This window comes from Oncorhynchus keta, chromosome 25, assembly GCF_023373465.1.
Source record: "Oncorhynchus keta strain PuntledgeMale-10-30-2019 chromosome 25, Oket_V2, whole genome shotgun sequence".
Taxonomy (NCBI): Eukaryota; Metazoa; Chordata; class Actinopteri; order Salmoniformes; family Salmonidae; genus Oncorhynchus; species Oncorhynchus keta.
This window is the reverse complement of record NC_068445.1, coordinates 46,711,832-46,738,709: the sequence shown is the minus strand read 5'-3', so window position 1 is coordinate 46,738,709 and position 26,878 is coordinate 46,711,832. Positions and strand designations below refer to the sequence as shown.

At 43.6% G+C, this 26,878-nt stretch overlaps 1 protein-coding gene across 1 annotated transcript in view; it reads left to right on the top strand.

The window, feature by feature from the left end:
- LOC118375790 (PDZ domain-containing protein 2-like) overlaps positions 1-26,878 on the top strand; it is a 232,384-nt gene that overhangs the window by 16,299 nt on the left and 189,207 nt on the right.

Below are 26,878 nucleotides of genomic sequence, written 5' to 3'. Positions count from 1 at the left end.
ACTACTCAAACAACACAATCAATGATCAATAATAATAATAATAATAATAATAATAATTATCCAATGAACTCTTTCAAGAAAGTGCTTTTGTCTCAAAAGTTGTTGCTGCACTGACTGTTATTGTAAACATGTCCACCAAACAGTTCTTAATGATTGCTGTGCTATTTGGCTCATACATTTGTTAACTTATACTGTTCTGTTAAATTAAACCCCCCCGGCTGTCTTTAATGCACTGCAAAGAGTGAGAGTTATGAATGATGCCACTGTCCCTGGAACCTCGGCCATGGAATCTGAGGAATGCATACCCAGACTGCTTTGGTTAAAGACGTAGTGAAGGGAGACACTGGTGGTGTAGTAGTAGAGACCTGTAGATATGTGTATAGAACAGTAGAAGGTGATTGGGGGCGGAAAAATGGTCAAGAATCCATTGGAAATGGGTACAGTATATACCAGTAGAAACCAAGGTGGTTGACAATAGCAGAGGCCAGTAGAAAACCAGTTGAATTGTGGGTAAGACTACTTAAAGCCTGCAGGTATAATACTTCAATACTTGTTATAAGCACACGAGTCTTTATAATGTCTTATTATTAGCTTTATAAGAGATTATGAGGTCAGGCTCAGGCCACAGACATGAATCTAGGAAAACAACAGATGGCTTGAATGTGATGAATGAGATGGTCAGTCTCTGAGAAAGATGAGACCTGCCACTGAATAGGGGATGTTACATTATGAATGTCACTGAATAGGAAATGTTACAATAGGAATGTCACTGAATAGGGGATGTTACATTATGAATGTCACTGAATAGGAAATGTTACAATAGGAATGTCACTGAATAGGGGATGTTACATTATGAATGTCACTGAATAGGGGATGTTACATTATGAATGTCACTGAATAGGGGATGTTACATTATGAATGTCACTGAATAGGAAATGTTACAATAGGAATGTCACTGAATAGGGGATGTTACAATAGGAATGTCACTGAATAGGGGATGTTACATTATGAATGTCACTGAATAGGGGATGTTACATTATGAATGTCACTGAATAGGAAATGTTACATTATGAATGTCACTGAATAGGGGATGTTACAATAGGAATGTCACTGAATAGGGGATGTTACATTATGAATGTCACGGAATAGGGGATGTTACAATAGGAATGTCACTGAATAGGGGATGTTACATTATGAATGTCACTGAATAGGGGATGTTACATTATGAATGTCACTGAATAGGGGATGTTACATTATGAATGCCACTGAATAGGGGATGTTACATTATGAATGTCACTGATTAGGGGATGTTACAATAGGAATGCCACTGAATAGGGGATGTTACATTATGAATGCCACTGAATAGGAAATGTTACAATAGGAATGTCACTGAATAGGGATGTTATATTATGAATGTCACTGATTAGGGGATGTTACAATAGGAATGCCACTGAATAGGGGATGTTACATTATGAATGTCACTGAATAGGAAATGTTACAATAGGAATGTCACTGAATAGGGATGTTATATTATGAATGTCACTGAATAGGGGATGTTACATTATGAATGTCACTGAATAGGGGATGTTACATTATGAATGTCACTGAATAGGGGATGTTACATTAGGAATGTCACTGAATAGGGGATGTTATATTATGAATGTCACTGAATAGGGAATGTTATATTATGAACGTCACTGAATAGGGGATGTTACAATAGGAATGTCACTGAATAGGGGATGTTACATTATGAATGTCACTGAATAGGGGATGTTACATTATGAATGTCACTGAATAGGAAATGTTACATTATGAATGTCACTGAATAGGGGATGTTACATTAGGAATGTCACTGAATAGGGGATGTTACATTATGAATGTCACTGAATAGGGGATGTTACATTAGGAATGTCACTGAATAGGGGATGTTACATTATGAATGTCACTGAATAGGGGATGTTACATTAGGAATGTCACTGAATAGGGGATGTTACATTATGAATGTCACTGAATAGGGGATGTTACATTATGAATGTCACTGAATAGGGGATGTTACATTAGGAATGCCACTGAATAGGGGATGTTACATTAGGAATGCCACTGAATAGGGGATGTTACAATAGGAATGTCACTGAATAGGGGATGTTATATTAGGAATGTCACTGAATGGGGGATGCTATATTAGGAATGTCACTGAATGGGGGATGCTACATTATGAATGTCACTGAATAGGGGATGTTACATTAGGAATGTCACTGAATAGGGGATGTTACATTAGGAATGTCACTGAATAGGGGATGTTACAATAGGAATGCCACTGAATAGGGGATGTTACATTAGGAATGTCACTGAATAGGGGATGTTACATTAGGAATGCCACTGAATGGGGGATGTTATATTATGAATGCCACTGAATAGGGGATGCTACATTATGAATGTCACTGAATAGGAAATGTTACAATAGGAATGTCACTGAATAGGGATGTTATATTAGGAATGTCACTGAATAGGAAATGTTACAATAGGAATGTCACTGAATAGGGGATGTTACATTAGGAATGCCACTGAATAGGGGATGTTACATTATGAATGTCACTGAATAGGGGATGTTACATTATGAATGTCACTGAATAGGGGATGTTACATTATGAATGTCACTGAATAGGGGATGTTACATTATGAATGTCACTGAATAGGGGATGTTACATTATGAATGTCACTGAATAGGGGATGTTACATTATGAATGTCACTGAATAGGGGATGTTACATTATGAATGTCACTGAATAGGGGATGTTACATTATGAATGTCACTGAATAGGGGATGTTACATTATGAATGTCACTGAATAGGGGATGTTACATTATGAATGCCACTGAATAGGGGATGTTACATTATGAATGTCACTGAATAGGAAATGTTACAATAGGAATGTCACTGAATAGGGGATGTTACATTATGAATGTCACTGAATAGGGGATGTTACATTATGAATGTCACTGAATAGGGGATGTTACATTATGAATGTCACTGAATAGGGGATGTTACATTATGAATGTCACTGAATAGGGGATGTTACATTATGAATGTCACTGAATAGGGGATGTTACATTATGAATGTCACTGAATAGGGGATGTTACATTATGAATGTCACTGAATAGGGGATGTTACATTAGGAATGCCACTGAATAGGGGATGTTACATTATGAATGTCACTGAATAGGGGATGTTATATTATGAATGTCACTGAATAGGAAATGTTACAATAGGAATGTCACTGAATAGGGGATGTTATATTAGGAATGTCACTGAATGGGGGATGTTACATTATGAATGTCACTGAATAGGGGATGTTACAATAGGAATGTCACTGAATAGGGGATGTTACATTATGAATGTCACTGAATAGGGGATGTTACATTAGGAATGTCACTGAATAGGGGATGTTACATTATGAATGTCACTGAATAGGGGATGTTACATTATGAATGTCACTGAATAGGGGATGTTACATTATGAATGTCACTGAATAGGGGATGTTACATTATGAATGTCACTGAATAGGGGATGTTACATTATGAATGTCACTGAATAGGGGATGCTACATTAGGAATGTCACTGAATAGGGGATGTTACATTATGAATGTCACTGAATAGGGGATGTTACATTATGAATGTCACTGAATAGGGGATGTTACATTATGAATGTCACTGAATAGGGGATGTTATATTAGGAATGTCACTGAATGGGGGATGCTACATTATGAATGTCACTGAATAGGGGATGTTACATTATGAATGTCACTGAATAGGGGATGTTATATTATGAATGTCACTGAATAGGGGATGTTACATTAGGAATGTCACTGAATGGGGGATGCTACATTATGAATGTCACTGAATAGGGATGTTACATTATGAATACCACTGAATAGGGGATGTTACATTATGAATGTCACTGAATAGGGGATGTTACATTATGAATGTCACTGAATAGGGGATGTTACATTATGAATGTCACTGAATAGGGGATGTTACATTATGAATGTCACTGAATAGGGGATGTTACATTATGAATGCCACTGAATAGGGATGTTACATTATGAATGTCACTGAATAGGAAATGTTACAATAGGAATGTCACTGAATAGGGGATGTTACATTATGAATGTCACTGAATAGGGGATGTTACATTATGAATGTCACTGAATAGGAAATGTTACAATAGGAATGTCACTGAATAGGGGATGTTACATTATGAATGTCACTGAATAGGGGATGTTACATTAGGAATGTCACTGAATAGGAAATGTTACATTAGGAATGTCACTGAATAGGGGATGTTACATTATGAATGTCACTGAATAGGGGATGTTACATTAGGAATGTCACTGAATAGGGGATGTTACATTATGAATGTCACTGAATGGGGGATGTTATATTATGAATGTCACTGAATAGGGGATGTTATATTATGAATGTCACTGAATAGGGGATGTTACATTATGAATGTCACTGAATAGGGATGTTACATTATGAATGTCACTGAATAGGAAATGTTACAATAGGAATGTCACTGAATAGGGGATGTTACATTATGAATGTCACTGAATAGGGGATGTTACATTATGAATGTCACTGAATAGGGGATGTTACATTATGAATGTCACTGAATAGGAAATGTTACAATAGGAATGTCACTGAATAGGGGATGTTACATTATGAATGTCACTGAATAGGGGATGTTACATTATGAATGTCACTGAATAGGGGATGTTACAATAGGAATGTCACTGAATAGGGGATGTTACATTATGAATGTCACTGAATAGGGGATGTTACATTATGAATGTCACTGAATAGGGGATGTTACATTATGAATGTCACTGAATAGGGGATGTTACATTATGAATGTCACTGAATAGGGGATGTTACATTATGAATGTCACTGAATAGGGGATGTTACATTATGAATGTCACTGAATAGGGGATGTTACATTATGAATGTCACTGAATAGGGGATGTTACAATAGGAATGTCACTGAATAGGGGATGTTACATTATGAATGTCACTGAATAGGGGATGTTACATTATGAATGTCACTGAATAGGGGATGTTACATTATGAATGTCACTGAATAGGGGATGTTACATTATGAATGTCACTGAATAGGGGATACATTATGAATACCACTGAATAGGGGATGTTACATTATGAATGTCACTGAATAGGGGATGTTACATTATGAATGTCACTGAATAGGGGATGTTACATTATGAATGTCACTGAATAGGGGATGTTATATTATGAATGTCACTGAATAGGGGATGTTACATTATGAATGTCACTGAATAGGGGATGTTACATTATGAATGTCACTGAATAGGGGATACATTATGAATACCACTGAATAGGGAAGTTACATTATGAATGTCACTGAATAGGGGATGTTACATTATGAATGTCACTGAATAGGGGATGTTACATTAGGAATGCCACTGAATAGGGGATGTTATATTATGAATGTCGCTGAATAGGGGATGTTACATTATGAATGTCACTGAATAGGGGATGTTACATTATGAATGTCACTGAATAGGGGATGTTACATTATGAATGTCACTGAATAGGGATGTTACATTATGAATGTCACTGAATAGGGGATGTTACATTATGAATGTCACTGAATGGGGGATGCTACATTATGAATGTCACTGAATAGGGGATGTTACATTATGAATGTCACTGAATAGGGGATGTTATATTATGAATGTCACTGAATAGGGGATGTTACATTATGAATGTCACTGAATAGGGGATGTTACATTATGAATGTCACTGAATAGGGGATGTTACATTATGAATACCACTGAATAGGGATGTTACATTATGAATGTCACTGAATAGGGGATGTTACATTATGAATGTCACTGAATAGGGGATGTTACATTAGGAATGCCACTGAATAGGGGATGCTACATTATGAATGCCACTGAATAGGGGATGTTACATTATGAATGTCACTGAATAGGGGATGTTACATTATGAATGTCACTGAATAGGGGATGTTACATTATGAATGTCACTGAATAGGGGATGCTACATTATGAATGTCACTGAATAGGGGATGTTACATTATGAATGTCACTGAATAGGGGATGGTACATTAGGAATATTTGTTATGTGGACAGGACAGTATGACGGGGTCATGTTGAGGGGGGAGGTGAAAATAGATAGTTCTATTAAATTTGAAAGAGTTGCTGTTTAGCTGGTCCAGAGTTGGTGTTTGGCTGTACACCCCTCAGTAATCTGTCTCTGAAACTCAGTCATAACAAACCTATATTGTCAGAAATGGATTTTGATTGCCCCTCCCACATTTACATTCTACCTATACGTAGAATGTATGCACACATGACTGTAAGTCGCTTTGGATAAAAGCGTCTGCTAAATGGCATATATTATTATTATTATATTATTATTATATTATTATTATTATTATTATTATTAATTAGGTGTGTTATCAGCAGATCATCAGAGACATATTCAGAGTGTCTGTCTGTGACAGAACACCTGAGGGGTATACTACGTAGGAAGCTAGATCTACTCTGGGTTTTCTAACGCTAGCCAGCTTCAGTGTCTGTCTGTGACAGAACACCTGAGGGGTATACTACGTAGGAAGCTAGATCTACTCTGGGTTTTCTAACGCTAGCCAGCTTCAGTTAGCTTCACATTCCAGGTCAGGCTTCATCTGTACTACGACGGTGGATATTGCACGTCCGACCTGCTCCTAACTCTAGCAGGCTTTTAACTGCGTGCGCATGTCGAAACACCGAAACCCGAAACACCGAACCGAAACACCGAACCGAAACACCGCACCGAAACACCATGCTGAAACACCGAACCGAAACACCATGCTGAAACACCGAACCGAAACACCATGCTGAAACACCGAACCAAAACACCATGCTGAAACACCGAACCGAAACACCATGCCGAAACACCGAACCAAAACACCATGCTGAAACACCGAACCGAAACACCATGCTGAAACACCATGCTGAAACACCGAACCAAAACACCATGCTGAAACACCGAACCGAAACACCATGCTGAAACACCGAACCGAAACACCATGCTGAAACACCATGCTGAAACACCATGTCGAAACACCGAACCGAAACACCATGCTGAAACACCAAACCGAAACACCATGCTGAAACACCGAACCGAAACACAGAACCGAAACACCATGCTGAAACACCATGCTGAAACACCGAACTGAAACACCATGCTGAAACACCGAACCGAAACACCATGCTGAAACACCGAACCGAAACACCATGCTGAAACACCGAACCGAAACACCATGCTGAAACACCGAACCGAAACACCATGCTGAAACACCGAACCGAAACACCATGCTGAAACACCGAACTGAAACACCATACCGAAACACCGAACCGAAACACCATGCTGAAACACCAAACCGAAACACCATGCTGAAACACCGAACCGAAACACAGAACCGAAACACCATGCTGAAACACCATGCTGAAACACCGAACTGAAACACCATGCTGAAACACCGAACCGAAACACCATGTCGAAACACCGAACCGAAACACTATGCTGAAACACCAAACCGAAACACCATGCTGAAACACCGAACCGAAACACCATGCTGAAACACCGAATCGAAACATGCTGAAACACCATGCTGAAACACCGAACCGAAACACCATGCTGAAACACCGAACCGTAACACCGAACCGAAACACCATGCTGAAACACCATGCTGAAACACCATGCTGAAACACCATGCTGAAACACCATGCTGAAACACCGAATCGAAACACCGAACCGAAACACTATGCTGAAACACCAAACCGAAACACCATGCTGAAACACCATGCTGAAACACCGAACTGAAACACCATGCTGAAACACCGAACCGAAACACCATGCTGAAACACCATGCTGAAACACCATGCCGAAACACCGAACCGAAACACCATGCTGAAACACCGAACCGAAACACCATGCTGAAACACCGAACCGAAACACCATGCTGAAACACCATGCTGAAACACCGAACTGAAACACCATGCTGAAACACCGAACCGAAACACCATGCTGAAACACCATGCTGAAACACCGAACCGAAACACCATGTCGAAACACCGAACCGAAACACTATGCTGAAACACCGAACCGTAACACCATGCTGAAACACCATGCTGAAACACCGAACCGAAACACCGAACCGAAACACCATGCTGAAACACCGATCCATGGACGAGTCAATGCCACATTTGTATCATGAATGAGGTTATCTTGCCAATTCATCAGGCTGTGGTGTGAAATAGACATGTAGATGTCTTTAGTCTATTACGTTGGTGTGCTTATCAATGAACGAGCACCTTTTTCCCCCCGGTCTTATGATAAAATAATTAAGTCATACAAAAGTATTCCTGTGCGTGAAGTTTCAAATGCATTTGTTATCACTAAATGTGTAATGTGATAGGTATTTTACTCTTTTCAAACACACAAAAACTCATTTCATAAATACAATATTTAATCCATTGTTTCCCTAAAATGGATGATGATGCAATCTTTGTGATCCTAGATCATAACTCCTACCGTGAGGCACTCTGGGAATACGGGCCCTGATCAGCTTCCTCCACCTTCTGTCCTCCTGTCCTGAGGGGTATACTACATAGGAAGCTAGATCTACTCTGGGTTTTCTAACACTAGCCAGCTTCAGTTAGCTTCACATTCCAGCTCAGGCTTCATCCGTACTACGACGGTAGAAATTGCTCGTCCGCCTGCCACTAGCTCGAGCAGGCTTGTAACTGTGCATGTGCACATGTGGCTAGTCGAACTCTGAACTCTTCATTGACACATCAGTTCATGGGCCAGTCACTGCCACATTTTCACTTGTGCCGTAATCAAAATAGTATTTTAGAAGTGCTGTCTTAATTTAATTATTTATCGTTAATACCTTTTTTTCCCCCCCACTATTGATCAAATAATTGTATTTTTTCTTGAACCTTTCTTTAACTAGGCCAAGTCAGATGAGAACAAATTCTTATTTATAATGACGGCGTACCGGGGAACAGGGGGTTAACTGCCTTGTTCAGAGGCAGAATGACAGATTTTTACCTTGTCAGCTCAGGGATTCAATCTCGCAACCTTTCGGTTACTGGCCTAACACTCTAACCACTAGGCTACCTGCTGGTTACTAGTCCAACACTCTAACCACTAGGCTACCTGCTGGTTACTGGCCCAAGACTCTAACCACTAGGCTACCTGCTGGTTACTAGTCCAACACTCTAACCACTAGGCTACCTGCTGGTTACTAGTCCAACACTCTAACCACTAGGCTACCTGCTGGTTACTAGTCCAACACTCTAACCACTAGGCTACCTGCTGGTTACTAGTCCAACACTCTAACCACTAGGCTAGCTGCTGGTTACTAGTCCAACACTCTAACCACTAGACTACCTGCTGGTTATGAGTCCAACACTCTAACCACTAGACTACCTGCTGGTTACTAGTCCAACACTCTAACCACTAGGCTACCTGCTGGTTACTAGTCCAACACTCTAACCACTAGACTACCTGCTGGTTATGAGTCCAACACTCTAACCACTAGACTACCTGCTGGTTACTAGTCCAACACTCTAACCACTAGGCTACCTGCTGGTTACTAGTCCAACACTCTAACCACTAGACTACCTGCTGGTTATGAGTCCAACACTCTAACCACTAGACTACCTGCTGGTTACTAGTCCAACACTCTAACCACTAGGCTACCTGCTGGTTACTAGTCCAACACTCTATCCACTAGACTACCTGCTGGTTACTAGTCCAACACTCTATCCACTAGGCTACCTGTTGGTTACAAGTCCAACACTCTAACCACTAGGCTACCTGCTGGTTACTAGTCCAATGCTCTAACCACTAGGCTACCTGCTGGTTACTAGTCCAACGCTCTAACCACTAGGCTACCTGCTGGTTACTAGTCCAACACTAACCACAACGCTACCTGCTGGTTACTAGTCCAACCCTCTAACCACTAGGCTACCTGCCTCTAACCACTAGGCTACCTGCTGGTTACTAGTCCAACACTCTAACCACTAGGCTACCTGCTGGTTACTAGTCCAACGCTCTAACCACTAGGCTACCTGCTGGTTACTAGTCCAACACTAACCACAAGGCTACCTGCTGGTTACTAGTCCAACCCTCTAACCACTAGGCTACCTGCCTCTAACCACTAGGCTACCTGCTGGTTACTAGTCCAACACTCTAACCACTAGGCTACCTGCTAGTTACTGTCTCAACACTCTAACCACTAGGCTACCTGCTGGTTACTGGCTCAACACTCTAACCACTAGGCTACCTGCTGGTTACTAGTCCAACACTCTAACCACGAGGCTACCTGCTGGTTACTAGTCCAACACTCGAACCACTAGGCTACCTGCCTCTAACCACTAGGCTACCTGCTGGTTACTAGCCCAACACTCTAACCACTAGGCTACCTGCTGGTTACTAGTCCAACACTCTAACCACTAGGCTACCTGTTGGTTACTAGTCCAACACTCTAACCACTAGGCTACCTGCCTCTAACCACTAGGCTACCTGCTGGTTACTAGTCCATCACTAACCACTAGGCTACCTGCCTCTAACCACTAGGCTACCTGCTGGTTACTAGTCCAACACTAACCACTAGGCTACCTGCCTCTAACCACTAGGCTACCTGCTGGTTACTAGTCCAACACTCTAACCACTAGGCTACCTGCTGGTTACTAGTCCAACACTAACCACTAGGCTACCTGCTGGTTACTAGTCCAACACTCTAACCACTGGGCTACCTGCTGGTTACTAGTCCAACACTCTAACCACTAGGCTACCTGCTAGTTACTAGTCCAACACTAACCACTAGGCTACCTGCCTCTAACCACTAGGCTACCTGCTGGTTACTAGTCCAACACTCTAACCACTAGGCTACCTACTGGTTACTAGTCCAACACTCTAACCACTAGGCTACCTGCTGGTTACTAGTCCAACACTCTAACCACTAGGCTACCTGCTGGTTACTAGCCCAACACTCTAACCACTAGGCTACCTGCTGGTTACTAGTCCAACACTCTAACCACTAGGCTACCTGCTGGTTACTAGTCCAACACTCTAACCACTAGGCTACCTGCCTCTAACCACTAGGCTACCTGCTGGTTACTAGTCCATCACTAACCACTAGGCTACCTGCCTCTAACCACTAGGCTACCTGCTGGTTACTAGTCCAACACTAACCACTAGGCTACCTGCCTCTAACCACTAGGCTACCTGCTGGTTACTAGTCCAACACTCTAACCACTAGGCTACCTGCTGGTTACTAGTCCAACACTCTAACCACTGGGCTACCTGCTAGTTACTAGTCCAACACTAACCACTAGGCTACCTACCTCTAACCACTAGGCTACCTGCTGGTTACTAGTCCAACACTCTAACCACTAGGCTACCTGCTGGTTACTAGTCCAACACTAACCACTAGGCTACCTGCTGGTTACTAGTCCAACACTCTAACCACTAGGCTACCTGCTGGTTACTAGTCCAACACTCTAACCACTAGGCTACCTGCTGGTTACTAGTCCAACACTAACCACTAGGCTACCTGCTGGTTACTAGTCCAACACTCTAACCACTAGGCTACCTGCTGGTTACTAGTCCAACACTCTAACCACTAGGCTACCTGCTGGTTACTAGTCCAACACTCTAACCACTAGGCTACCTGCTGGTTACTAGTCCAACACTCTAACCACTAGGCTACCTGCTTTTTACTAGTCCAACACTCTAACCACTAGGCTACCTGATGGTTACTAGTCCAACACTAACCACTAGGCGACCTGCTGGTTACTAGTCCAACACTAACCACTAGGCTACCTGCCTCTAACCACTAGGCTACCTGCTGGTTACTAGTCCAACACTAACCACTAGGCTACCTGCCTCTAACCACTAGGCTACCTGCTGGTTACTAGTCCAACACTAACCACTAGGCTACCTGCCTCTAACCACTAGGCTACCGGCTGGTTACTAGTCCAACACTAACCACTAGGCTACCTGCTGATTACTAGTCCAACACTAACCACTAGGCTACCTGCTGGTTACTAGTCCAACACTAACCACTAGGCTACCTGCCTCTAACCACTAGGCTACCGGCTGGTTACTAGTCCAACACTAACCACTAGGCTACCTGCTGATTACTAGTCCAACACTAACCACTAGGCTACCTGCTGGTTACTAGTCCAACACTAATCACTAGGCTACCTGCTGGTTACTAGTCCAACACTAACCACTAGGCTACCTGCTGGTTACTAGTCCAACACTAATCACTAGGCTACCTGTTGGTTACTAGTCCAACACTAACCACTAGGCTACCTGCTGGTTACTAGTCCAACACTCTAACCACTAGGCTGCCTGCTGGTTACTAGTCCAACACTAACCACTAGGCTACCTGCTGGTTACTAGTCCAACACTAACCACTAGGCTACCTGCTAGTTACTAGTCCAACACTAACCACTAGGCTACCTGCCTCTAACCACTAGGCTACCTGCTGGTTACTAGTCCAACACGAACCACTAGGCTACCTGCTGGTTACTAGTCCAACACTAACCACTAGGCTACCTGCAGTTACTAGTCCAACACTAACCACTAGGCTACCTGCCTCTAACCACTAGGCTACCTGCTGGTTACTAGTCCAACACGAACCACTAGGCTACCTGCTGGTTACTAGTCCAACACTAACCACTAGGCTACCTGCTAGTTACTAGTCCAACACTAACCACTAGGCTACCTGCCTCTAACCACTAGGCTACCTGCTGGTTACTAGTCCAACACTCTAACCACTAGGCTACCTGCTGGTTACTAGTCCAACACTAACCACTAGGCTACCTGCTGGTTACTAGTCCAACACTAACCACTAGGCTACCTGCCTCTAACCACTAGGCTACCTGCTGGTTACTAGTCCAACACGAACCACTAGGCTACCTGCTGGTTACTAGTCCATCACTAACCACTAGGCTACCTGCTGGTTACTAGTCCAACACTAACCACTAGGCTACCTGCTGGTTACTAGTCCAACACTAACCACTAGGCTACCTGCTGGTTACTAGTCCAACACGAACCACTAGGCTACCTGCTGGTTACTAGTCCAACACTAACCACTAGGCTAGCTGCTGGTTACTAGTCCAATACTAACCACTAGGCTACCCTGCTGGTTACTAGTCCAACACTAACCACTAGGCTACCTGCTGGTTACTAGTCCAACACTAACCACTAGGCTACCTGCTGGTTACTAGTCCAACACTAACCACTAGGCTACCCTGCTGGTTACTAGTCCAACACTAATCACTAGGCTACCTGTTGGTTACTAGTCCAACACTAACCACTAGGCTACCTGCTGGTTACTAGTCCAACACTCTAACCACTAGGCTACCTGCTAGTTACTAGTCCAACACTAACCACTAGGCTACCTGCCTCTAACCACTAGGCTACCTGCTGGTTACTAGTCCAACACTAATCACTAGGCTACCTGCTGGTTACTAGTCCAACACTAACCACTAGCCTACCTGCTGGTTACTAGTCCAACACTAACCACTAGGCTACCTGCTGGTTACTAGTCCAACACTAACCACTAGGCTACCTGCTGGTTACTAGTCCAACACTAACCACTAGGCTACCTGCTAGTTACTAGTCCAACACTAACCACTAGGCTACCTGCCTCTAACCACTAGGCTACCTGCTGGTTACTAGTCCAACACGAACCACTAGGCTACCTGCTGGTTACTAGTCCAACACTAACCACTAGGCTACCTGCTAGTTACTAGTCCAACACTAACCACTAGGCTACCTGCCTCTAACCACTAGGCTACCTGCTGGTTACTAGTCCAACACGAACCACTAGGCTACCTGCTGGTTACTAGTCCAACACTAACCACTAGGCTACCTGCTAGTTACTAGTCCAACACTAACCACTAGGCTACCTGCCTCTAACCACTAGGCTACCTGCTGGTTACTAGTCCAACACTCTAACCACTAGGCTACCTGCTGGTTACTAGTCCAACACTAACCACTAGGCTACCTGCTAGTTACTAGTCCAACACTAACCACTAGGCTACCTGCCTCTAACCACTAGGCTACCTGCTGGTTACTAGTCCAACACGAACCACTAGGCTACCTGCTGGTTACTAGTCCATCACTAACCACTAGGCTACCTGCTGGTTACTAGTCCAACACTAACCACTAGGCTACCTGCTGGTTACTAGTCCAACACTAACCACTAGGCTACCTGCTGGTTACTAGTCCAACACGAACCACTAGGCTACCTGCTGGTTACTAGTCCAACACTAACCACTAGGCTAGCTGCTGGTTACTAGTCCAATACTAACCACTAGGCTACCCTGCTGGTTACTAGTCCAACACTAACCACTAGGCTACCTGCTGGTTACTAGTCCAACACTAACCACTAGGCTACCTGCTGGTTACTAGTCCAACACTAACCACTAGGCTACCCTGCTGGTTACTAGTCCAACACTAACCACTAGGCTACCTGCTAGTTACTAGTCCAACACTAACCACTAGGCTACCTGCTGGTTACTAGTCCAACACTCTAACCACTAGGCTACCTGCTAGTTACTAGTCCAACACTAACCACTAGGCTACCTGCCTCTAACCACTAGGCTACCTGCTGGTTACTAGTCCAACACTAACCACTAGGCTACCTGCTGGTTACTAGTCCAACACGAACCACTAGGCTACCTGCTGGTTACTAGTCCAACACGAACCACTAGGCTACCTGCTGGTTACTAGTCCAACACTCTAACCACTAGGCTACCTGCTAGTTACTAGTCCAACACTAACCACTAGGCTACCTGCCTCTAACCACTAGGCTACCTGCTGGTTACTAGTCCAACACTAACCACTAGGCTACCTGCTGGTTACTAGTCCAACACTAACCACTAGGCTACCTGCCTCTAACCACTAGGCTACCTGCTGGTTACTAGTCCAACACTAACCACTAGGCTACCTGCTGGTTACTAGTCCAACACTCTAACCACTAGGCTACCTGCTGGTTACTAGTCCAACACTAACCACTAGGCTAGCTGCTGGTTACTAGTCCAACACTAACCACTAGGCTACCTGCCTCTAACCACTAGGCTACCTGCTAGTTACTAGTCCAACTCTCTAACCACTAGGCTACCTGCCTCTAACCACTAGGCTACCTGCTGGTTACTAGTCCAACTCTCTAACCACTAGGCTACCTGCTGGTTACTAGTCCAACACTCTAACCACTAGGCTACCTGCTGGTTACTAGTCCAACACTCTAACCACTAGGCTACCTGCTGGTTACTAGTCCAACACTAACCACTAGGCTAGCTGCTGGTTACTAGTCCAACACTAACCACTAGGCTACCTGCCTCTAACCACTAGGCTACCTGCTAGTTACTAGTCCAACTCTCTAACCACTAGGCTACCTGCCTCTAACCACTAGGCTACCTGCTAGTTACTAGTCCAACTCTCTAACCACTAGGCTACCTGCCTCTAACCACTAGGCTACCTGCTGGTTACTAGTCCAACTCTCTAACCACTAGGCTACCTGCTGGTTACTAGTCCAACACTCTATCCACTAGGCTACCTGCAGTTACTAGTCCAACTCTCTAACCACTAGGCTACCTGCCTCTAACCACTAGGCTACCTGCTGGTTACTAGTCCAACTCTCTAACCACTAGGCTACCTGCTGGTTACTAGTCCAACTCTCTAACCACTAGGCTACCTGCTGGTTACTAGTCCAACACTCTATCCACTAGGCTACCTGCTGGTTACTAGTCCAACTCTCTAACCACTAGGCTACCTGCTGGTTACTAGTCCAACACTCTATCCACTAGGCTACCTGGGAAACCTGCCAAGTGGGGTGAATACTTTCACAAGGCAGTGTCGTGTCACGCCCCTGACCTTAGTTAACGTAGTTTTCTGTATTATTTGGTCCTTCTGTGGTCCTTCTGTAGCTCAGTTGGTAGAGCATGGCGCTTGTAACGCCAGGGTAGTGGGTTCGATTCCCGGGACCACCCATACGTAGAATGTATGCACACATGACTGTAAGTCGCTTTGGATAAAAGCGTCTGCTAAATGGCATATATTATTATTATTATTACATACTGGTCTTGGCTAGAAAGAAAAAAACTGTTTGGAGGAGGGTCTCTTCTGCAGTGTTCAACCAATCCAGAAATTGTGGAGGAGGAGTTAAGGTCAAAAAGCATAATTCCGGGTCACAGGCTCTTTTTTCATTTCCTCTGAAAACCGGAACATCCGGTTGTTGAGGACTGGCAGAGACTAGTAATTTAAATGATCAATTTCCATTGGTCTGCAACACCTTCATTGCTCTGACAGGGGGCAGTATAGCTTCAGAACAGACAGAGGTATAGATAGACAGTTGTCGCGTGTGACTCGAGCGCTATAATCAAAGATTTGTATATTCTTTCTACTATAACTGAAATATAGGATTAGACATTTGGTTACACAGAATCATACAGTAATTTCTCAAAAGCCATATACTAATGAGTTTGGATGCAGTGAAGGAATGGAGCCTTTTCTAAAAGCCTATCACAAAGTGGTTTTTATAAAAGCAGAGCATTTTTTTGCTGATAATCTATGTGTGACCATTTCTACAAGAAATGTAACATATTTTTGTCAGCATTTCCACAAATGCATTCATCGCCAAAACCTCTATTTTCCTGATATGCTGGATTACAATATTATGGCGTGGGCAGAAGGGAAGAGACACGCTCTGGTGCTCAAGTGAGCAGCAAGTGATTGTAGTGGTGGGTAGGGTAGGAGCAGAGGCGGAACCAAGCAGCAAGTGATTGAAGTAGTGCTGAATAGCGTAGGCAGGAGTGGGAACGGGACACGGAGGAACCCAGGCAGTTCAGACTAGTGATGGGCATTCCCAGTCTTTTTGGTGAGACGGCCCGTTTGGCTCCGTTCACGTTAAAGAGCCGGCTCATTTGGCTTCCGAACGGTTCTTCCTTAAAAATGCTTTAATTTTGGGGGGGGGGGGGCAAATCTCCAATGTAAAGCCCTGGAGGTAGGCTACCATTATGTTAGATCGTGAAATGCGCGTTCAAATACATTTTTATCTGGCCTGCAAGAAAAGTTTTTTTTTTAAACACTGAAACAAATCAGCGTGGACCAGATTGACGCGCTCTCCCTAATATGTATTGTTTCTGCAGTGAGGATTCACCCTCTTTAAATGTTGTAATTTATCTGCAGAAAAACGTTGTTTTGAGCTCAAAAAGCAGTAGTAGCAGTATTCCAATCAGGGAGCCAAACGAACAGCTCTTTCACTGATGCGAATCGTTTCCCACTTAAAAGATCCGTTCGTTCGCGAACCACCCATCACTCGTTCAGACCCCAATGATATGATGATATTATTGCCTCCGCGCGTAAACCGTCGTTGGATTCAGATGACACCCGCGACACCGGTTTTTGTCCTGGACACCTGCGGACAGCTGAAGCGGAGACGATCCTTCGTCGAATGAATAGGACGGATGCGTTTAACCAACAGTGAAACTACAATTTTCAAGAACTAGGAGCGCTCATAGTAAACTGTTAAAACAAGGAACAGTTTATCAGGATAAGATAGGAGAATGATTCACTTTTTGGAAACATTGTAACTAACGACCGGTTACATTGTCCTGCTGCTTGAATGCCAACCGGTGATTAAACAAATTACCGAACGAAACTCCTGGGAACGCGCGTCAACTCGGATGAAGCCCGTGTGCCGCTGGGCGTCAAGCAGGCAGAAGAAACAACGTGGCTGAAATGGGCTCTAAGGTAAGAACTTCAGGTCTATTTCCCTTGGCTTTTCCCTGTACTAATAGGATGAGCTTGTGATTTGGTCAGCGCAACCTGTGATGTTGTTCAATGCTTTATTACAGACCGTCAGCGGAATATCGCCGAGTTCCCGGTCAAAATCTCACTAGTCACAGCGGTAATGCAGGGTTTTTCTATATTCTCACAGGGGACATATGCTTTTTTTTTAAATGTATTTACGCGGACACACGTTTTCTACATGGGATTACTTTTACGAAAACCCGGTATAAATTATAATGCACAAACATAATTATAATCTTATCTTCATCCTTTGTTTTTATTTACACATAGAAAACTATTTATAAATGGCTACCCAGACATTTTGAATTGCCCAGCCCCCCCATCTCTTCCACGCTGCTGATACTCTCTGTTATTATCTATGCATAGTCACTTTAATAACTCTACCTACATGTACATATTACCTCAATTACCTCCACTAACCGGTGCCCCCCCGCACATTGACTCTGTCCTGGGTCCCCCTGTATATAGCCTCCACATTGACTCTTTATCGGTACCCCCTGTATATAGCCTCCACATTGACTCTGTATCGGGACCCCCTGTATATAGCCTCCACATTGACTCTGTATCGGTACCCCCGTGTTTTGGCCTCAACATTGACTCTGTATCGGTACCCCTGTATATAGCCTCCACATTGACTCTGTATCGGTACCCCGTGTTTTGGCCTCGACATTGACTCTGTATCGGTACCCCCTGTATATAGCCTCCACATTGACTCTGTACCGGTACCCCCGTGTTTTGGCCTCGACATTGACTCTGTACCGGTACCCCCTGAATATAGCCTCCACATTGACTCTGTACCGGTACCCCCTGAATATAGCCTCCACATTGACTCTGTACCGGTACCCCCTGAATATAGCCTCCACATTGACTCTGTACCGGTACCCCCTGAATATAGCCTCCACATTGACTCTGTACCGGTACCCCCTGAATATAGCCTCCACATTGACTCTGTACCGGTACCCCCTGTATATAGCCTCCACATTGACTCTGTACCGGTACCCCCTGTATATAGCCTCCACATTGACTCTGTACCGGTACCCCCTGTATATAGCCTCCACATTGACTCTGTACCGGTACCCCCTGTATTTCGACCCGATATTGTTATTTACTGCTGCTCTTTAATTATATATATGGGAGTATTTTCTTAAAACTGCATTGCTGGTTAAGGGCTTGTAAGTAAGCATTTCACTGTGAGGTCTACTACACCTGTTGTATTCAGCATTTCACTGTGAGGTCTACTACACCTGTTGTATTCAGCATTTCACTGTAAGGTCTACTACACCTGTTGTATTCAGCATTTCACTGTGAGGTCTACTACACCTGTTGTATTCAGCATTTCACTGTAAGGTCTACTACACCTGTTGTATTCAGCATTTCACTGTGAGGTCTACTACACCTGTTGTATTCAGCATTTCACTGTGAGGTCTACTACACCTGTTGTATTCAGCATTTCACTGTAAGGTCTACTACACCTGTTGTATTCAGCATTTCACTGTAAGGTCTACTACACCTGTTGTATTCAGCATTTCACTGTAAAGTCTACTACACCTGTTGTATTCAGCATTTCACTGTGAGGTCTACGACACCTGTTGTATTCAGCATTTCACTGTAAGGTCTACTACACCTGTTGTATTCAGCATTTCACTGTGAGGTCTACTACACCTGTTGTATTCAGCATTTCACTGTAAGGTCTACTACACCTGTTGTATTCAGCATTTCACTGTAAGGTCTACTACACCTGTTGTATTCAGCATTTCACTGTAAGGTCTACTACACCTGTTGTATTCAGCATTTCACTGTGAGGTCTACTACACCTGTTGTATTCAGCATTTCACTGTAAGGTCTACTACACCTGTTGTATTCAGCATTTCACTGTAAGGTCTACTACACCTGTTGTATTCAGCATTTCACTGTGAGGTCTACTACACCTGTTGTATTCAGCATTTCACTGTGAGGGCTACTACACCTGTTGTATTCAGCATTTCACTGTAAGGTCTACTACACCTGTTGTATTCAGCATTTCACTGTAAGGTCTACTACACCTGTTGTATTCAGCATTTCACTGTGAGGTCTACGACACCTGTTGTATTCAGCATTTCACTGTGAGGTCTACTACACCTGTTGTATTCAGCATTTCACTGTAAGGTCTACTACACCTGTTGTATTCTGCACATGTGACTAATAACATTTGATTTTATCTCAGGTGACCAGCATCATATTCACTTCTATTTTCAAAATCTTTGTCATTTCGCTATTTTCTCTGTCTTGTTTTGAATTTATTTTTTACACATAAACCTTTTATGCATGGCATATCTGTTGACTATAGTTTCTGCGAATAAATCTCACTCCCTCAGCATCAGCAGAGAACCACCTTAGTGTGGATTTAAACTCATCAAAGGCTCTGGTGTATCAGGCTGTATAGTGATCTCATCTGTAGTGAAAGGCTCTGGTGTATCAGGCTGTATAGTGATCTCATCTGTAGTGAAAGGCTCTGGTGTATCAGGCTGTATAGTGATCTCATCTGTAGTGAACAGCTCTGGTGTATCAGGCTGTATAGTGATCTCATCTGTAGTGAAAGGCTCTGGTGTATCAGGCTGTATAGTGATCTCATCTGTAGTGAACAGCTCTGGTGTATCAGGCTGTATAGTGATCTCATCTGTAGTGAACAGCTCTGGTGTATCAGGCTGTGTAGTGATCTCATCTGTAGTGAAAGGCTCTGGTGTATCAGGCTGTATAGTGATCTCATCTGTAGTGAAAGGCTCTGGTGTATCAGGCTGTATAGTGATCTCATCTGTAGTGAAAGGCTCTGGTGTATCAGGCTGTATAGTGATCTCATCTGTAGTGAAAGGCTCTGGTGTATCAGGCTGTATAGTGATCTCATCTGTAGTGAAAGGCTCTGGTGTATCAGGCTGTATAGTGATCTCATCTGTAGTGAACAGCTCTGGTGTATCAGGCTGTATAGTGATCTCATCTGTAGTGAAAGGCTCTGGTGTATCAGGCTGTATAGTGATCTCATCTGTAGTGAAAGGCTCTGGTGTATCAGGCTGTATAGTGATCTCATCTGTAGTGAAAGGCTCTGGTGTATCAGGCTGTATAGTGATCTCATCTGCAGTGAAAGGCTCTGGTGTATCAGGCTGTATAGTGATCTCATCTGTAGTGAACAGCTCTGGTGTATCAGGCTGTATAGTGATCTCATCTGCAGTGAAAGGCTCTGGTGTATCAGGCTGTATAGTGATCTCATCTGTAGTGAACAGCTCTGGTGTATCAGGCTGTATAGTGATCTCATCTGCAGTGAAAGGCTCTGGTGTATCAGGCTGTATAGTGATCTCATCTGTAGTGATCAGCTCTGGTGTATCAGGTTGTATAGTGATCTCATCTGCAGTGAAAGACTCTGGTGTATTTTATTTTGATTTACCTTTATTTAACTAGGCAAGTCAGTTAAGAACAAATTCTTATTTTCAATGACGGCCTAGGAACAGTGGGTTAACTGCCTGTTCAGGGGCAGAACGACAGTTTTGTACCTTGTCAGCTCGGGGGTTTGAACTTTCAACCTTCCGGTTACTAGTGCAACGCTCTAACCACTAGGCTACCCTGCCGCCTCAGGCTGTATCAGGCTGTATAGTGATCTCATCTGCAGTGAAAGGGCAGGAAAAGGTGGGGTGATATTGATTGACATCACTTAATGGGGATAAACAGATTCTCCCATTGGAGAATATTGAACGAGAGCTCCTTATGGCACTAAACATCAGATTTTTGCAGGGATTTTTTTTGTGTGCCTAAAATAAAATAAAATAAAAAATAATGTTCAGAATTGATCAAAGGGCCATTCTAAATTGATAAACGGTCACTTCAAACCTCCTTACTGCCTCAGCATGGCTCTAATAGTCACTTCAAACCTCATTACTGCCTCAGCATGGCTCCAATAGTCACTTCAAACCTCCTTACTGCCTCAGCATGGCTCTAATAGTCACTTCAAACCTCCTTACTGCCTCAGCATGGCTCTAATAGTCACTTCAAACCTCCTTACTGCCTCAGCATGGCTCCTGTTGTCACTTCAAACCTCCTTACTGCCTCAGCATGGCTCTAATAGTCACTTCAAACCTCCTTACTGCCTCAGCATGGCTCTAATAGTCACTTCAAACCTCATTACTGCCTCAGCATGGCTCCTGTTGTCACTTCAAACCTCATTACTGCCTCAGCATGGCTCTAATAGTCACTTCAAACCTCATTACTGCCTCAGCATGGCTCTAATAGTCACTTCAAACCTCCTTACTGCCTCAGCATGGCTCTAATAGTCACTTCAAACCTCCTTACTGCCTCAGCATGGCTCTAATAGTCACTTCAAACCTCCTTACTGCCTCAGCATGGCTCCTGTTGTCACTTCAAACCTCCTTACTGCCTCAGCATGGCTCCTGTTGTCACTTCAAACCTCCTTACTGCCTCAGCATGGCTCTAATAGTCACTTCAAACCTCCTTACTGCCTCAGCATGGCTCTAATAGTCACTTCAAACCTCCTTACTGCCTCAGCATGGCTCCAATAGTCACTTCAAACCTCCTTACTGCCTCAGCATGGCTCCAATGGTCACTTAAAACCTTACTGCCTCAGCATAAAATCACCAATCATCATTTCTTTAAGCATTTTCAGACCAACTTGTCTTTGTACTTTAATTTTTTCCTCTCAGCCCCACCACTCACTAACTCCCTATACAAAGTGTTTCCAACTAATGGCCATGGAGAAGGAAGGATACAGGCTCTAAGCAAACACGGAGATGTCTTTAAGTCTAGCAGCAGCAACGTTGGTTTCCTGCTTTCTATTCAGACAAATGGTGTTCGAATGCTGCCTTCCTAGAGGGGATAATATGGTGTTGGAATGCTGCCTTCCTAGAGGGGATAATATGGTGTTGGAATGCTGCCTTCCTAGAGGGGATAATATGGTGTTGGAATGCTGCCTTCCTAGAGGGGATAATATGGTGTTGGAATGCTGCCTTCCTAGAGGGGATAATATGGTGTTGGAATGCTGCCTTCCTAGAGGGGATAATATGGTGTTGGAATGCTGCCTTCCTAGAGGGGATAATATGGTGTTGGAATGCTGCCTTCCTAGAGGGGATAATATGGTGTTGGAATGCTGCCTTCCTAGAGGGGATAATATGGTGTTGGAATGCGGGGCGGCAGGGTAACCTAGTGGTTAGAGCGTTGGACTAGTAACCGGAAGGTTGCGAGTTCAAACCCCGAGCTGACAAGGTACAAATCTGTCGTTCTGCCCTGAACAGGCAGTTAACCCACTGTTCCTAGGCCGTCATTGAAAATAAGAATATGGTCTTAACTGACTTGCCTGGTTAAATAAAGGTAAAAAATAAAATAAAAATGCTGCCTTCCTAGAGGGGATAATATGGTGTTGGAATGCTGCCTTCCTAGAGGGGATAATATGGTGTTGGAATGCTGCCTTCCTAGAGGGGATAATATGGTGTTGGAATGCTGCCTTCCTAGAGGGGATAATATGGTGGGGAACATTAACTCCTCTCTCTGATCTCTGTCTCTCGCTCTCTCAATTCAATGGGGTTTATTGGCATGGGGAACATTAACTCCTCTCTCTGATCTCTGTCTCTCGCTCTCTCAATTCAATGGCGTTTATTGGCATGGGGAACATATGTTGACATTGCCAAAGTAAATGAAATAGATAATAAACAAAAGTGAAATAAACTAACAGATTACACTCACAGAAGTTCCAAAGAAATATAGACATTTCAAATGTTATTATGTCTATACAGTGTTATATCAATGTGCCAATAGTTAAAGTACAAAAGGGAAAATAAATAAACATAAATATGGTTTGTATTTATACTGGTGTTTGTGCTTCACTGGTTACCCACTTTTCTTGTGGCAACAGGTCACAAATCTTGCTACTGTGATGGCACACTTGAATTTCACCAAATGTGAGTTGTTTTCAAATTCTTTGTGGGTCTGTGTAATCTGAGGGAAATCTCTGTCTCTAATAAGGTCATACATTTGGCAAGAGGGTAGGAAGTGCAGCTCAGTTTCCACCTCATTTTGTGGGCAGGGTGCACATAGCCTGTCTTCTCTTGAGAGCCAGGTCTTGAGAGCCAGGTCTGCCTAAGGCGACCTTTCTCAATAGCAAGGCTATGCTCACTGAGTCTGTACATAGTCAAAGCTTTCCTTAAGTTTGGGTCAGTCACAGTGGTCAGGTATTCTGCCACTGTGTACTCTCTGTTTAGGGCCAAATAGCATTCTAGTTTCTCTCTCTCGCTCTCTCTCTCCTTGCCTCTCTCTCGCTCTCTCTCTCCTTGCCTCTCTGTCTGTCTGTCTGTCTGTCTGTCTGTCTGTCTGTCTGTCTGTCTGTCTGTCTGTCTGTCTGTCTGTCTGTCTGTCTGTCTGTCTGTCTGTCTGTCTGTCTGTCTGTCTGTCTGTCTGTCTGTCTGTCTGTCTGTCTGTCTGTCTGTCTGTCTCTTGCTCCCTCTCTCTTTCTCTCTTGCACTCTTGCTCTCATATTCTCCCTCTGCCTAGGGGCCCCCCCCACCACCTTCCTGAAACATAGAGTGCTGAGTGAGGTAGTTCCTGGTTAGTTCCCCGACCATACCAAACTGTGGAATGTCTACACTAGGGCTCTAAATGAAGGGAGGGTGCCCAATATCCACATAGCACTTGCCTGCCCAGTACATTGCTTCATACTAAGTACTATTTTAGTATGGAAATGGCACTCTATTCCCTATGTAGTGGGGCCATAGGGTTCTGGTCAAAAGTAGTGCACTATATAGGGAATAGGGTTCCATCGGACTCTGGTCTAAAGTAGTGCACTATATAGGGAATAGGGTTCTGGTCTAAAGTAGTGCACTATATAGGGAATAGGGTTCCATAGGACTCTGGTCTAAAGTAGTGCACTATATAGGGAATAGGGTTCCATAGGACTCTGGTCTAAAGTAGTGCACTATATAGGGAATAGGGTTCTGGTCTAAAGTAGTGCACTATATAGGGAATAGGGTGCCATATGAGGAAGGGTTTCCTGCAGGTGTGTGTACTGAAGGCCCTAATAGTGAAACATCAAAAGTTCCCCTGTATCTCTGGGTGAACTTTGCTAATATTCACCACGTTTGTTCATGTATTAAAATCCCCTACACTCCAGCTAAGCGCCTTTTGTCCACAGGAGTATTGTAAGCTTTCTGAAATAAGCCTGGAGAATAGCCGAATAGTGGACGAGAGAGAAACCAATGAGTCAGTATAGAAATACTCATCTGGTCAAGTTTACTTTTTCGTTGTGGTTTCAAGGGAAATAAATATTAGAATGGCATTTCATGTTGAAAGCTGCAATCCCCCTTTTCATTTGTGCTGTTTTAGCTAGTCTGCCTCGACTAATGATGAATGAATTCACACAGGTATCTACTGTTTTAGCCATTTCTATCCTCTGAGACCCCCCAGAACCCTCCTATAACAACGTATTGTTCTAATTCTGTGTACCCTGTCTGATCCTCATCCTCTGAGACTTCAGCCAATTGGCCCTCATCCTCTGAGACTTCAGCCAATTGGCCCTCATCCTCTGAGACTTCAACCAATTGGCCCTCATCCTCTGATACTTCAGCTAATTGGCCCTCATCCTCTGAGACTTCAACCAATTGGCCCTCATCCTCTGAGACTTCAACCAATTGGCCCTCATCCTCTGAGACTTCAACCAATTGGCCCTCATCCTCTGAGACTTCAGCCAATTGGCCCTCATCCTCTGAGACTTCAACCAATTGGCCCTCATCCTCTGAGACTTCAACCAATTGGCCCTCATCCTCTGAGACTTCAGCCAATTGGCCCTCATCCTCTGAGACTTCGACCAATTGGCCCTCATCCTCTGAGACTTCAGCCAATTGGCTCGTTAGTCACAGTGTTGTGTGATCTGTGTCTGAAAGGACACCCTATTCCCTACACAGTGTACGACTTTCCACCAACAGTAGTTCACTGTGTAGGGAATAGGGTGTCATTTTGGATTTAGACCTTGTTGCCAGTTGTGCCTGTCCGATTTGAGCTCAAGCAGTTGCTCCACCAGGCAGCCACAGTACAGCCGTCGCCTACGGGCTCGGTTGGAGTCCACAGAGCGCGTTGGTAGTTAAACGCTTCCAAAGCAGTAGAAATGCCAATCTGAGACCAGGGCTTCCTGAATCATTTACGAATGGAATCATTTGTGTTATTTCACAATGGTAATTAAGGTCAAGATGTCTGGTTAAACCACCCTGTGCATTTTGGGGTAGGAGGATAGAGTTAGGAGTTTATTTAAAAGTAGCCAGTATATGCACATTCATTGCAGGTGAAGGGTACAACAAGTGAAGTAAAACTGCTGTAGGTTCCAAGAGTTTTATTGTGCAACAGTTTGACCCAAAGGTGTGACCTTTATTCAACAGTTTGACCCAAAGGTGTGACCTTTATTCAACAGTCTGACCCAAAGGTGTGACCTTTATTCAACAGTCTGACCCAAAGGTGTGACCTTTATTCAACAGTTTGACCCAAAGGTGTGACCTTTATTCAACAGTCTGACCCAAAGGTGTGACCTTTATTCAACAGTTTGACCCAAAGGTGTGACCTTTTATTCAACAGTCTGACCCAAAGGTGTGACCTTTATTCAACAGTCTGACCCAAAGGTGTGACCTTTATTCAACAGTTTGACCCAAAGGTGTGACCTTTATTCAACAGTCTGACCCAAAGGTGTGACCTTTATTCAACAGTTTGACCCAAAGGTGTGACCTTTATTCAACAGTTTGACCCAAAGGTGTGACCTTTATTCAACAGTCTTAGGAACGATTGATGATTTATGGCTTTGTATTGCGTCGGTTTGTGATGATGTCATCGAGGTACAGCAGCTGGCTGGAAGACAGAAAGTGTCAGAGGAAAGATGTTTTTTTTTGTTTTTTTTGCACTGAGAAGTTTATGGGTGTT